Here is a 14,915-nt window from a genome sequence, read left to right on the forward strand (position 1 = left end):
TTATTGAAAACTTTATAATCTAACCATACGTATGCCATTAACCTCATTAATCAATGTATAGCACAGTAGATAGACATGCCATTCATCACTGTCACGACTCACGCTGCCGACCTAATGTGTCATTTACAAAAAATATGGAGAGCAGCCGGTAAAAATGAGCAGACGTCTTCAGAAGTAGATAATGAGTGTCGAGTAATGGAATGGAACAAAATACGAAAAGGACAGTCACCGTCAGAAGAGTTGGCCAACACCTCGGAAACCTTTCAGGTACGGTTATGGCTGCGTTTCATATTTGCAGGCGTAGGACAATCTCGGACTTCGGTGTCTTACAACTCAGACGTATACTTACGGAGTCTTCTTACAACTCAGATGTATACTTATACTTATAGAGTAGTCTAACAAGGTCACAAACTAGTAGTGATTCCTAAATTTTAAGAGTTTAGGTTGAGTTAATTTCAATCGTAATCATTTAAACTAGTTTTAACTGTTAATAGAATTAGTTGGTGGTTAGTTAAGTAGTGGGACATCATTCTAAGTCAGAGATCATCTAGTTAACTGATGAATCAGCGAATGATTAGCTCATGCATGCAAAGAATACGAGTTGCCCAGTTGTGGTGGAGTTTCCAAGGCAATTAACCAATAGTTGTAAACTAATTGGTCAAGTGATCACCCCTGAAGAATTTCACAAGAAAATAAGAGCTCAAACAAAAGAAGAAATTGAATAAGTCTGGGTTAGAGCTTCTAAGTGAGCATAGAGATAGGTTATGCACTTGCAGGTCATGCTCAATTGAGAAAATAAATTGTAATACATCTTTATTCATCATATTAATGCAAGCAGACATTGGGGTTTTTGCAGTTTGCTTTCCCCGAAAAAAATACTATTTGCATGTGTGTGATTTCTTATTGCATATCTGAGATTTTTGTTCTAAATTGTGAATAACTTTCCACAGAGCAATAAAGTATGTTTGTGTCTTATGATTTTGATTAAAAATTCATGAGCAGGGGCAAATCTACATCAAAATTTCTACAAAGTAAATGAATTTTCCTTCCAATTTTTTTTCTAATTTTGCTATAACAATCTACCTATCCATTTTGTTTTCATGCACATTTTTACATCAATGTATTATTTATTTATTTTCACGATAGTTATGGCTCAATCAAGGACAACAAGGAAGGGGCAAAAAAAGGGGAGGAATGTCACCACTCATAATGCCCCCCTCTTTCAATTTCATCAAGGTTTGCTAGTCTTCCATCTGTTGGAAGTGGGGTTGTAATAACAACTTCAAATGTTGAGAGAAATATCAATTTAACAAGACATCAGACTCAAGAATTGAAATATCCCTTGTGGAAGTATATGATAAGACATTAATTGCTAGGCACAAATTTAAAGGGATGAAGCAATGTTCTTTGGACATGCAACTTTTGCAACCATAAATTCAAGATCACCTATTTCCATGTGAAATGGAATTTTTTGGGCACATCGTATTATGGAATTTGAGCATGTGTAGGAGTGATTCCATCTAAGAGGAAATAATTAGAAAGAAGGAAAATGTTTGTCTAGAAATGGTGGCTACGTCATTTAAGAAAAATAAGAATGAGCATCCCCTTCCATTCTTGAGGAAATTTTTTTATCCTTTTGGGATTTCCAGTGGGGGTGCAGGGTCAAGCAACAAAAAGGAGGGCACTTGTTTGAATGGACAAGATATTTCTACAAGAGAATCGAGAAGAGATTGATATCACCATTGCCCTTTTTTATCATCTCAACTTCATATAATTTAATGCTGCATGATCACCTTTACTTATTGAGATGTGTCAAGCTCTAGCTCAAGGGGCTCTATCGAGGTATGTGGCTCGTGGTTAAGAGAGGCTTAGAACCACATTGTTTACTAAGGGAAAAAAAGAGGTGGATAAAATTCTTGGGCTATTAAATCAACATGGCCAACGTCTAGGGTTAGCATTATTTCTAATGGATGGATAGATGCAACAAGCCATCCACTCATCAACTTCATTGTGTCTTCCTTGAACGGAAATTTTTTCTTGAAAGTAGTGGATGCTCTTGGATACTACAAGGATGCACAATATATGTGTGAGTTGTTCATTAAGTTATTAAAGATATAGGTGTTGATTCTTATGTGCAAATCATTATAGACAATGCACGTATTTTCAAGGTTGTTGTCATGATTGTAGAAGCTAAATATCCACAAATATTTTGGACACTTTTCATTGGCCATTCCTTGAATTTGCCACTTAAATCTATTGCTTCTAATGTGCCTTGGATTGGAAACCTTATTGAGGATGCACGACATATCCACAACTTTGTACAAAATCGTACCAATTCCCTCAAAACCTACAAAGAGTATACAAAAGTATCATTGGATTGCAAATACATGATTATCCTATGTATTCATCATGCTGAAGAGGTTGAGGGAGGTCAAGACCACTTTTGGGGCCATGGTTATTTCAGAGTTTTGGTCATTTTGGAGAAAGAAAAATCAAGCAACCTCAAAAAGAGTCAAGGACATAGTGTTAGATGATGCTTGGTGGGACAGGGTAGATATTACTATTAAGATCATGAACTCTATCATTACTTTCTTATGATTTGTGAATATAGACCAACCCATCCTAGGAGAGGCTTATGAGGAATGGGATTCCATGATTGAGTCTATGAGGACCATTATTTTTCATAATGAGTTCCCTGAGTATGAGACATCAACGGAGGCCTTCTTCACCACCATACATGATATTATTATCAACACGTGGGACCAAAATTGCACACCTTTGCTTTGCTTAGCTCACTAATTGAATCCAAAATACTATAGCTATGAGTTGTTGAATGTGGGACCTTCAGGTAGATTCGCTTACATGGATGTTGAGATTTCACAAGGGATGAAGGATGCATTGAGATGGATATTTCAGGATAAAGCATCCCTTGATGAGGTGGAGGATGTCTTTGCAGATTTTTCCATTAGCACTAGTGATTAGAAATAAGGGGGCTAAGAATCACTATGCTTGGTGGGAAATTCATGGGGAAACATGCCCTCCTCTACATCAATTAGCCATGAGGCTTCTCTCTTAGGTTACTTCATCCTCTTGTTGTAAGAGGAATTGGAGCACATATGGGAATTTGTATAGTTTGAAGAAAGCCAGGCTTGAGCAAGCTAGGGCAAAGACAATGGTGTATGTGCACACCAACCTTCGTCTTGTTTACAAGAAGAGAGATGAGAGGTTGAAGGGAAAAAAAAAGATGTGGGATGTGTTTCCTGATGATATGAGTTTGGACAATAGATTTCAGTCGACATTGGCCAACTTGGATCTTAATGAGCCAGTGCTAGAGCTTGTCACTTTTGATGATAGTGATACTCTTGAGGGGTCATCCTCCACTCTAGAAGATGAAAATATCACATTGAATACAAAGGAAGGGGATGCATACGAGAGAAATGATGGCACTGATGTTGATTTTCATGTGGATGAGCTATAACATATAGCCTACTGGCAACCTCCTATGAGATTCTTCTATGCTGATCTATGATTTCGAGTTCTAGTATCTTCCCTATTCTGTATTTTTTATTTTCCATTGACATTCCCATATATAATATCTGTAAATTGGTTAGTCAAGAGTCCTCACTACTTAGTATCTATGTAATACATTTTCATTTTGATGACCTAATGAAAAAACTGTAGTTTATGGTTAATTTCTTGTGTTTGTCAATTTATTGTCATTGATGTAGTAGTAAGTACTAGTTGTAAAGTTGTATCATTGATGAATCATGTTTGTATGCAAAATGTATGATTGAATTTGTATCATAATGAGAATTTGTGTAATATATGTGTGTGTGTGTGTGTGTGTGTGTGTGTGTGTGTGTGTGTGTGTGTGTGTGAAATAATCACTCTTGCACTCTGCATTCTCTGACTATTGTTTATTGATTCAAGAAAATCATAAACAATACATCATGGTATTCATTCAGATCCATGGAAATAGGATCGAATATATTAATTCAGGGAAAATAAAACAAATTACAACAATTGACTAATTTTAATGAACTACATGGCAATCCAAACCAACTTTATCCTAACAAACCCACCCATTGAGGAACCAACTCCTTTGGTAAAGAAATTTTAACCTCTCGGTCAATCATGTTTTTATGGATGACCCTGCATCATACTCCTAAGGAACAAAGAATTCATAGGCTCCTATCCATGAATTCTTCAACAGTTCTACCACTTTTCTGTATTAGTGTGACAGTAATTCAAGTTACATCAACTACTGGATGGTCCTTCCACTTGATCAAATACTCATAGTATTCCTTCCCCATGGTCTTCTTAATCAACCTCTTGTATAAAATCCTCTATGGTTGCAAAGGCTCTGCTGCTGGAAACTGTTTCTGCCACTAAATTTTTTGTTTTCAATTATCATTTGTTATCTGTAGCTCCTCTCCTGGTTGATATTTGTATAGTTCTACAACATTGAAGATGGGAGAGATTCCAATCCCCGATGGCAACTCAATATCATAAGCATTGGCTGAACATTTCCTAAGGATCTTATAAGGACCAAATTTCTTTAATTTAATTTTATTTCATTTTACTGTATTCTATGCCAACACTAAGTATCCTAGTTCAAAGCTTATCTCTCTCCTCTTAAGATCTTCTATGGACTAATATTTGAGGCTACTTTCTTGTAGTTTTTGTTTCACTTGTTTATGATTTCTTACATAGTTAAAACAAAGTCTTCTCTTGTTGCACTTCTTTTTTCTACTCTTCCCAAGTTTTGAGTTCATGTACTCCTCTTGGATGCATCAAATACATAATCTGAAAATGACTTTGACCAATGTTTCTTTTGGAGAATCATTATAGACAAATTCAGCCTAGGAAAGTACTTGATCCCACTGCTTAGGATGGTCCCCAATCAATTCCCCAAACTTCTATTAACTACTTCATTCTATCCCTTAGTCTAAGGGTAATAAATTAAACTAAATCTCAACTCAGTTCCAAGTTTCTTCCATAAATCCCTCCAAAAAAGTCCCAATAATTTGGTATCCCTATCTAAGATAATGCTCTTGGGCACTCCATGAAATCTCAATACTTGTCTAAAGAGAAAGTTAGCAACATAGGTAGCATCACTGCTTTTAAAGCAAGGGATGAAATGGGACATTTTTGAAAATATGTCCACTAAAACAAGTATTGCATCACTACCCTTTTGAGTCTTTGGAAAACCCAATACAAAGTCCATGCTCACTGAATCCCATGACCTGTTTGGAATTGTTAATGGTGTATATAACCCTATATTCTGGCTCTTTTCTTTTGCATGACAGAAAATTCTACAACTTCTCACAAACTTTTGTACATTAGTTCTCATCTTTGGCCAATAGTAAAAATGCTTCAGTTGTTCATATATGTTATCATGGCCAAAGTGTCCACTAAGACCTCCACAATGTTTCTCTTTGATTAAATTCACCCTCATCGAACGTTTTGGTAGACGAGGTTGATTATTTTTTAACAATAATCCTTCTTGAAGCATGTAATCAACCCACAAACTCCTATCTTGGATTGTTGGGTTTTTATAGGCTTTATAGGCCTCCTTAAAATCTGCATCATACTCATATAGCCCCTTCATATTGTCAAATGCCATGATCTGGAATTTACTTTCCTACATAATCAAATTTCTCTTGCTCAACGCATCAACAATTCTAGTAGCTTGGACACTAATATGCTTCAAAACAAAAGTGAAATTTTGGAGATATTCAATCCAATTGACATGTTTTTTACTCAATTTAGGCTATTGCATAATGTATTGTAGGGCATAATTATCTGTATACAAAACAAATTCTTTAGAAATTAAATATGCCTCCATTTATTTAAAGCGTGTACCACAACATACAACTCCTTGTCATAAGAAGTATACCTCCTCCTTTCCTCATTCAATTTCTCGCTAAAATAGGCTATGGGCTTATTCTCCTAACTTAATACAACACCAATTGATTCTCCACAGCAACTCACTTCACTTGGAAAGGCTTGCCAAAAATTTTCAACACTAGAACAAGTTGGTTTGTGATATTTTTCTTTAATAGTTGAAAGCCATTTTTTGCTTTAAGAAACCACTGGAATGGTTGTTTGTACTTTTTTGTGGTCTCCACAATTGGAGTACTCATCTTGATGAACTTCCTGTAAAAACTAGCCAAACCATGAAAGCTTCTAACTTCAAAAAATATTTTAGGAGAGGGCCAATCAACAATAGCTCTTACCTTCTTAGGAGCCATCGTCAACCCATCCTTAGATATGAAAAAGTCAAAATATACAAGCTTTGTCTTTAGGAGTGAATATTTCTTCAAATAAGCAATTTCTCTTGTTGTAGCTTCTTTGATACATACCTCAAATGTCTCAAGTGCTCTTCTTTGGACTGTTTGTAAACCAATATATCATCTAAATATTCAATCACAAATTTTCCTATGAACTCTGTTAACACCTCATTCATCAATCTCATAAAGGTATTGGGTGCATTTGACAACTCAATTGGCATGCCCATCCATTCCTACAACCCATCATTGATTTTAAAGGTTGTATTCCACTCATCTCCCTCTCTAATCCTAATCTAATGGTACCCACTCTTCAAATCAACCTTGGGGGGGAAACTAGCACCACTAAAATAGTCCAATAAATCATCTATGTAATGTAAATGAAAGTTTTACTTGATTGTGATCTTGTTCGATGCTCTGGAGTTTGTACACGTGCGCCAACCTCCATATTTCTTAGGACACAACAAATTTGGAATTGCACATGGACTAAGGCTCACTCTGATCCGCCCTTTATCTAACAACTCCTGCACTTTCTTTCTGATTTCTTCATTCTCTTGAGGGGTCATTTTGTATGCAGCCTTATTTGGTACACTTGCTCCAGGTATTAAGTCAATATGATGACTTATACTCCTCACGGGAGGTAACTCATTAGGAAGGTCATCCACTACGATATCACTATACTCATTCAACATATCTTGAATCTCAAAAGGAAAATCATTTATAATAGTGGAAGTAATAATTGCCTTAGGTTTACACACCAAGGCAACACTTATCTCATTACCTTCCATCCACTGTAAAAATTATTTCCTGCTTAATAACAATGCCTTAGAATCATTTCTCTCGGATGTCCCCTCTTCTTCAAATGATAACAAATTATGGTTAATTCCATCCTTATGGAATTTGTAAATGTTATTTTTCCCATCATGCACAACACCTCTATCAAATTTCCATGATCTACCCCATAGAATATGGTACAAATCTATGGGCATGATATCAAAGAGGATTTATCCTTGTAGCTTCTTATTTGCTACTCCACTTCACAATGTTCATTTCACAATAACTGATGACCTTTATGAAGCCATGACACCTTGTAAGGTGTTGGATGCTTTATATTCTTCAATTTCAATTTTTCCACCACTTCTGTAGACACCAAGTTGTTAGTGTTTCCACCATCTTTGGATCTGCATATATATAGAAAAGAAAATTCTTGGGTTGCTACCTCGAACCTCATGCGTGCAACTAGTCGTGGAATGAATATAACACGCACCCAAATTTTTTATATATGGAAGCTAAGCCCAGCTACCTCATTAAGGCACCAATATCCAAAACAAAACCAATGAAGCTGATATATATATATAGATAACCCAAAATAAAGGAGCACATGCACAAAAGAACCACCGCAGCTGAGATCCTTTAACCGATAGCCACCAGAGAATGTACATATAGGTAGATACAATTGAAAGGAGGAGCGCCTACCATATTTTAAAACCATCAAGATCAAGCCTTTGTTGATAAGTATTATAAACCACACGACTCCATCGCATATGACCAATACCACAAGACCTAGGTCTCGCTCCTTTTTTTCGGCTTGTACAAGAAACCTTTGGGAGATAGACTCAAGATTTTCCTTTTAAGTGTTGGCCTCGAATCCCATCAATTGTCATTCCTAAACCTTTTTCTCAAAGTGTGTCCGCACTGAGCTCCGGGCAGAGTAAGCATTACCTTCGTGGTCCCACCCCGTCAACCCAACTGTTGTTGTATGTGCTCCTCTTTTTGACCTTCTAGGATAGAACCTATGGGACACGTCAACCCGATGTAGTCTCTTGACAACTTCTTGTTAACAGAAAATCGGTTCTATCTCCCGACCATTTTCAAATGATGGACTCTCATTGGAACTTAAAAAAGTAAGTGTTGGTCGCTCCACCCCTATACTTCAGATTCATCTTTGTTAATGTTCACAAGCTCCTTGGTCACTCTTGTAAGCCTCCCACTCACGTAGTATAAAAGCAATGTTTATTCACTCTATTACACAATTCCCTACAATGTTATATGTGCATATATGTGCATCAAATGAATAATAAAGTGATTATAGGAGGGCTGGTTAAGAATCACAATAATAGGTTGCAGAAGGAATGGTATGAAAGTAAGTCTGAACGAATCACTCTCGCACTTTGCAATCTCTAACTACTTTTTATTTATTCAAACAAAATGATAAATAATACATAATAGTATCCATTTATATCCATAGAAATAGGATGGAATGGACCAATTTGGGGAAAATGAAACAAATTACAACAATTGACTAATTTTAATGAACTACATGGAAATCCAAACCAACTTTATCCTAACTATAGAAATTTTGAACAATATAACACTTATTCACAGAGATTATTCTGATTATACACTATTTGCAGAATGCATGCATAATACATAACCTCCTCTACGTTGATCATAAATTTTGCAGAATTAAGAACAATGAAACATCAATCACATGCGCACATTAACACAGTATGTACTGGGGAAAGCATACAGCTAAAAACCCCCAACTATCTGTATATTATAATGATAGAGAACATGTAACAATACATAGTACAATACTCCTCACAAGTACTCAGTACTATCTCCACCTGCTACACACAAACTAGCTCAGATCTGAATCAAGTCACAGGTTCAAATCTCCTCCGCTGTCTGCCTGCCTCTACTGTGCAATCCAATGTGAGAATAGGAATGATCCAAGCTCGTTTTCCCTTTGGCTTGTACTGCACAATCCTCATTGGCAATCTCAATCATTGATTGTGAAAATCTCATGCACAGCTATAGTCACAACTGATAGCAGTTTCACTCTTTCACCCACCTCTAACACTTGTCTCCACTAAATTGTCCATGCACTGAGTTAACTGATGTATTCTTTAGTTGATTTATGAGTTAATAATTAGCGAATTAATTAATAATTAATTCACATCACTCATCACTAGTGTATTCTGCAGTTAGACTAAATACAACTAGTTCAACTAAGTCAAACTGAACACAACCCCATCAACTCCTCAATCAACTCCACCAAACTCAATCACTTGAGTTCTAACTGAAGTCCATCATGCAATAGCTCAACTGACCCATAAGAAAAGCGTATTTCCTTCTGGCAGTTGCATGTGCCACATCCATAGCTCGAACTGAAGTGCTGCAAGAGGATAAGATAATGTTTATAGTCCAAATATTATTAAGAGCTAATAATATTCGATTGTTCTATTTTTAGACTAGCAGTCTAAAAATAGACTCCGCCCATATGTCTAAAAATAGAAGTCCACCTATTTTTACCAACATGACCAATCATCCATAAGTAGCATCCTGCAATTCATAGACCATGATCCATATGTCTAAAAATAGACTTTGCGCCAAAAATAGCCTGCGGGCCCACTTAGTGAAGGCGACTTCTTTTCACTAAGCTCCATCATCTTGTTGCATTTTCAACACTAACAAACCCACTCATTGAGGAATTAACTCCTTTGGTAAAGAAATGTTAACCTCTTAAACTATCAGGTTTTTATGGACACCCCTACATCAGTTACCATACATATTATCCAAACAATCATCAATAAACATATGTGTTTTCTCCTAAGAATATTGTCATAAGCAAAAAATTGTTTGTCATAAATCTAGAATATGATTGTCTGAGATAAAAAAACTATTAAATTGATAAAAAAATAATAGTAGTTGGGCTACTTGCTAGAGGAAATTTGTCCAAGAGGGGTGAAAAATTTCTCCTTTCAAATATATATATATATATATAAAAGAAAAATAAATTATGTTTTTTTTTTTTTTTAATTTGATTGATTTTAGTCTCTCGGACTAAAGTTATATGTTACTAAAACCACATAGTTCTATTATAGATGGCTCTAATGATTATTATAAAGGACATTTCCTTTCTTGAAAAAAATATTTAGGTTCAAACATTTTTTTCGACCATTGAAACTTAAAATTCCCAATCCCCTTTAGAATTGTGAAGTTCTTCAACATAATGTGCATATTGAACTTTCGTAATTATCAAAGTCATATTCCACATTCGAACAAAGGTCCTACTTTTATAGTTCAATCCATGTAGAAAGTGCTTGGCTTGGCACTCATTAGTACTTGTGTAGAAAGTATAATTTACAAGTTCCATGAACCTCATATCATACTTTTGCACTAATTGACATCGTTGAATTGATGCACTAAAGACTCCATATTGTTACCCTTCAAAGAATGTTTAAACATATTTTTTTCAAAATCTTCCTTAAACAAAAAATGTTTAAACATATTTCTTTCAAAATATTTCCTTAAACAACTCCTAGGAGACATTCTTAAAAGCGAGATGCAATTGCCTCTCTAGGTTTCCTCACCAATTAAAAACACTGCCTTAAAGTTGGAAAATAACTATCTTAATCTTTGAGATGGAGACATAGTCTCTTAGTTCAAATTACGATGTTATGCATTAAGTCATGCTTCTACGCTTTCCCTTGTAATGCCTCTATAAAATTTTAGAAGCTTGATTTTCTAGAGTTTCATAGTAATAGTAATATCTCTATAAGTAGGTCCTTGTTCCAAGTTTTTTTTGTGACAAACTAGGGTTAATATCCATTGTTTTTTTGTTGGTTTACTTTCCTATTCACTATTAGGTGTCCTTCATAACACGTTAAGACAATGGTATGCATAGAGAGTGACCTAGAAAGCATACACGAGAGGTTCCTATCTCAAATTTAGAACATTACGACCAGTTGGATGACCTTACATGGGTGGAACCATGATAAGATGTTGTTTTCAGTGGCTTAAGTGGAAACTTGAGTGTTAATAGTAGCTAATCTTTTTCTTTTCAATCTAGTTATCATTTAGATTTATCCTAAGAGATGCAACTCCATTAAGAAATGTTACTTTCTAAACTATTCAAAAACCCTTGGTGAATTGATCATATGAAATTTTATTAACCATTTAAGCATGTACGTTGAAGTTTACCCTTTTAGCATGTTGTAAGGGATAGTTGTCTAGTATGTTGTAAGGGATATTTCTCAATCTGTCAAGGTTTACCCTTTTAGCACTGTTTTGGAGAATTTGGTATCTATGGATAAATACTAATTCCCTAGATAAGTAGCCATATCTAGAACAACAGTTTAAAGTATTTTAGTCATTTCCTATAAGCAATAGTTAAGATGAGAAGACGAGTTAACCTACTTGTAGTTCCGCTTTCCTCTCGTCTCATTTGTATCGATCCTATCGCTCCTTCTCGTACTTAATACACTTGAGAAGTACCTGTAAAAACAACAGAAAACAAAGAATCGATCAAAGAAAAAGATCTATTGAATATAAGTGAATGGAATTAGATACATTTCACACATATAAGCATTATAAGGCAATTAAAACATATGGGAGAAAGCTTCAAACACTCTATTGAATAGAAGAAGGAATTACAACCATTTTGTCTGATTCAAAGTCATTCCTCCAACTTGGATCCCATCCACATCACATCAAAAGCATGACAAACTTGTAGTATTACAATACTTGCTTCAAAGCCAATTCCCATAGCAACATTATCTCTTTAGAATTCAACATAGTCCAACCCCTGATCACTTAGATGAGTGGTCAATTTATAGGGAGATAAAGGAGGTTTTGTCATAAATAGTGGTATTGAATGGCCTTCCATACTTAGAATTAGTTCCATGGAGGAAGGGATGAGAGGATAGGATGCATCTTAACTCATTCCTCATCTATTTTCGTACTCATAGGAGTTGAGAAGTGAGGGAACCTTTTAGATGACTCCAAAAGATAAGAATATTCCCCAAACCCTATGTGAATTTCGCTCAAACTTGCCTAGCGGAGGTGAAAGGAAACCTAAGTGCTCTGCAGAGCACCTTGGCATGGACTTAACTGCTCTGCAACGCACCTTTACATGGGCCTACCTGCGCTTGTCCCTCTAGAGGCCATTTCTAGATGTCTTCAAGTCATGAAACTATCTGGGAAGGAGGCATTCAAAGGGGTGACTTGTTTAGGGCATGTAGCAACTGAAATTAGGGTTTGATGAGCCCTAAAACACTGATCTGGATGATGGGATTGATGTGCCCAAATGGATTTGTAACAACTTCCCCCTAAAGCATGAAGTCGGAAAAATGCCAATGTCGAATGAAATGCTTTACGATGTGATGAGGAGGTATCGAAGTGGAAGGTGACCTGCATCAATTACAATACATATATCATGATTTTTTTATTTTTACATGAATTGTTGAGGGAAGGCATACCCATGCTTAGCTTATAAACTTTCATTACATGTACATAAACAATCATCTACAGATATAGACCCATGATTGAAATGACTATCAATGTAAAGCCATTATACATATGATTTAGTACTCCTGAAATCGCAGCCCAGATGGATGAAACTAGATCCGGGGTCTTCTATATTGTTTAATCGTTCGCTCAAGAATGACTCTAATCATGTGAATATGTGATTTGAAGTCGAACATGGGAAGACACCATCTGATTACTAGCTAATGATGTAAGCTGTTAACAGACGCGAGAGAAATCACCAATAATGATAATGATCCTCAAGGTACTGCAGTACATTCTACATGGTGTGAATGGATGATTTGATGTTGAACACCATACAAAGTCTTTCGATAGAAGGCCATTGATGTCAACCTATCGTCGGAAGCGAGAAACTTGCCATTGATGTATGCAAGCCTTAATGTACTGGAAGGGTGTTTCTAAGTCAACTTCTTGGATAATGAGCTGATGTCGACAAAAAACGACTCATCACAGGAGGGCCTTGATGTATCCCACATCAATGACACGAAACGAGTGTAGTGATTTTGGAGACAGAATTTGACTGATGACACAAGGTTCAAGAATGGCAGTCATGAAAATGAAGGTTTATGGTATTGAAAAAGATGAATTTTGATTAAATGACTTCTCTTGAACATGTCGGCGACATTGAGATGAACTGGTAGCATTGACCCAAAACCAAAGTAATGGATGGTGTGATAGACCATAGGTATGATAACCATCAAGCAGATAACCCAACCCAAATAGTCTGAATGAATTGGCAGCATTGAACCAAAACCAAAAGTGATGGATGGTGTGATAAACCATAGGTATGATAACCGTCAAGCAGATAACCCAACCCAAATAGTCACGGAGATGAAGTGCAGGTGTCATGTTCAAGAGCGACCTGCTACCATAAAGTGTTTTACCCCTTTTTTCCATTTTCCCCAGTCATTGTTGACCAGTACCTCTTTATTTTTATCAAGCTTGAGGAGGATAACATATGCTTGTTTTATAATTCCATCCTTCGGGTGAATTCATCGCTATTTGATGTTTTAACGAGTCTAGCGAAGGTGAAACTTGGTCTTGTCTAGATGGACAAGTTTGTCACTATTTGATGTTTTAACGAGTTTAACAACAAAGATAACTCGATCCTTTTCATGTTTAGAGAGTTTGAAAAGGGATAAAAAGAAAACTCCACAAGTTCTTTTTCGTAAATTAATCTCTCAAGCCCGAAAAAGCGTAAAATAATACAAGAGAGACCTATTGACCATTTTCGGTCAACGTATTCCTTTTTCATAAATAATCTATCTCAGATCGGAAAAGTGTTAAACTTATACTGAGTAGATGTCATTTCCATTCCATTAACGAGCTAAAAAGGACAAGCACTCGCAATCTTTTCATATTTTGAGAGTCTAAAAAGAGCTTAAAGAGGACTCTGTTTTGAGGAACGAGTGGTGTCTAGGATAGCAACTGGTTCCAGTGATGTTGGAACTTCTCAAAACATGTTGATTTATGTGAAGAGGCTGGCTAATAAGACCACTCATTGCAATTGTTCCTCAAAAAGGGTAAAACAACCAAGTGAAAGTGTATGATTGGCCAAGCAGATAGTGACGATGGAAGGAGAAAAACCAATGCTCATCTGGCGGAAGAGGCTGATAGAATGGAAATCACAAGGGTTAAAATGGAAATGGGTTCATTTTTAAACAAGCTTGAACCATAGGGAACTATGCTTGGATTCAATTTCATGTTTACACAAGCTTGAAATGAAAAACCATGCTTGGATTCTGTTTCATTTTTACACAAGCTTAAAATGAAGAACTATGCTTGAATTCAGTTTCATTTTTACACAAGCTTGAAACGAAGAACTATGCTTGAGATTCGTTTACATGCCCCCATCACGATGAAAGGGAGAGTCTCCTGTAACCAGATGGAAGTCGCTACGGCGAAGCAAGATGGTTATCCCACACCTTTTTGGCTTTGTCCAGATAGGGACAAAGGTGAATGGGGTGATTCCCTTCACATAACCTATAGGGAAACTTAACTGCACTGCTAGGTGCATGCCCCCAAGCTTCATTATATTCACCTAAGTAGACTACTCGTGGCTATGGGATGGATGGAATGAAGGTTCATATATGAGATAAAGTGAAAGAATCGATTGGGATTTTACGAGATCTACTCAAAGACTCGACATGGAACTTTGCTCCAGGGGACCTTGTTTCATTTTTTAATGAGCTTGACACAAGACAAGGAACTCTGCTCAGATTCCTTGTTTCATTTTTTAACGAGCTTGACACAAGATAAGGAACTATGCTAATACTCCTTGTTTCATTTTTTAAC

This window comes from Pinus tabuliformis, chromosome 4_1, assembly GCF_031772625.1.
Source record: "Pinus tabuliformis cultivar Carrire ecotype Pingquan chromosome 4_1, CPIR1, whole genome shotgun sequence".
Classification (NCBI taxonomy): Eukaryota; Viridiplantae; Streptophyta; class Pinopsida; order Pinales; family Pinaceae; genus Pinus; species Pinus tabuliformis.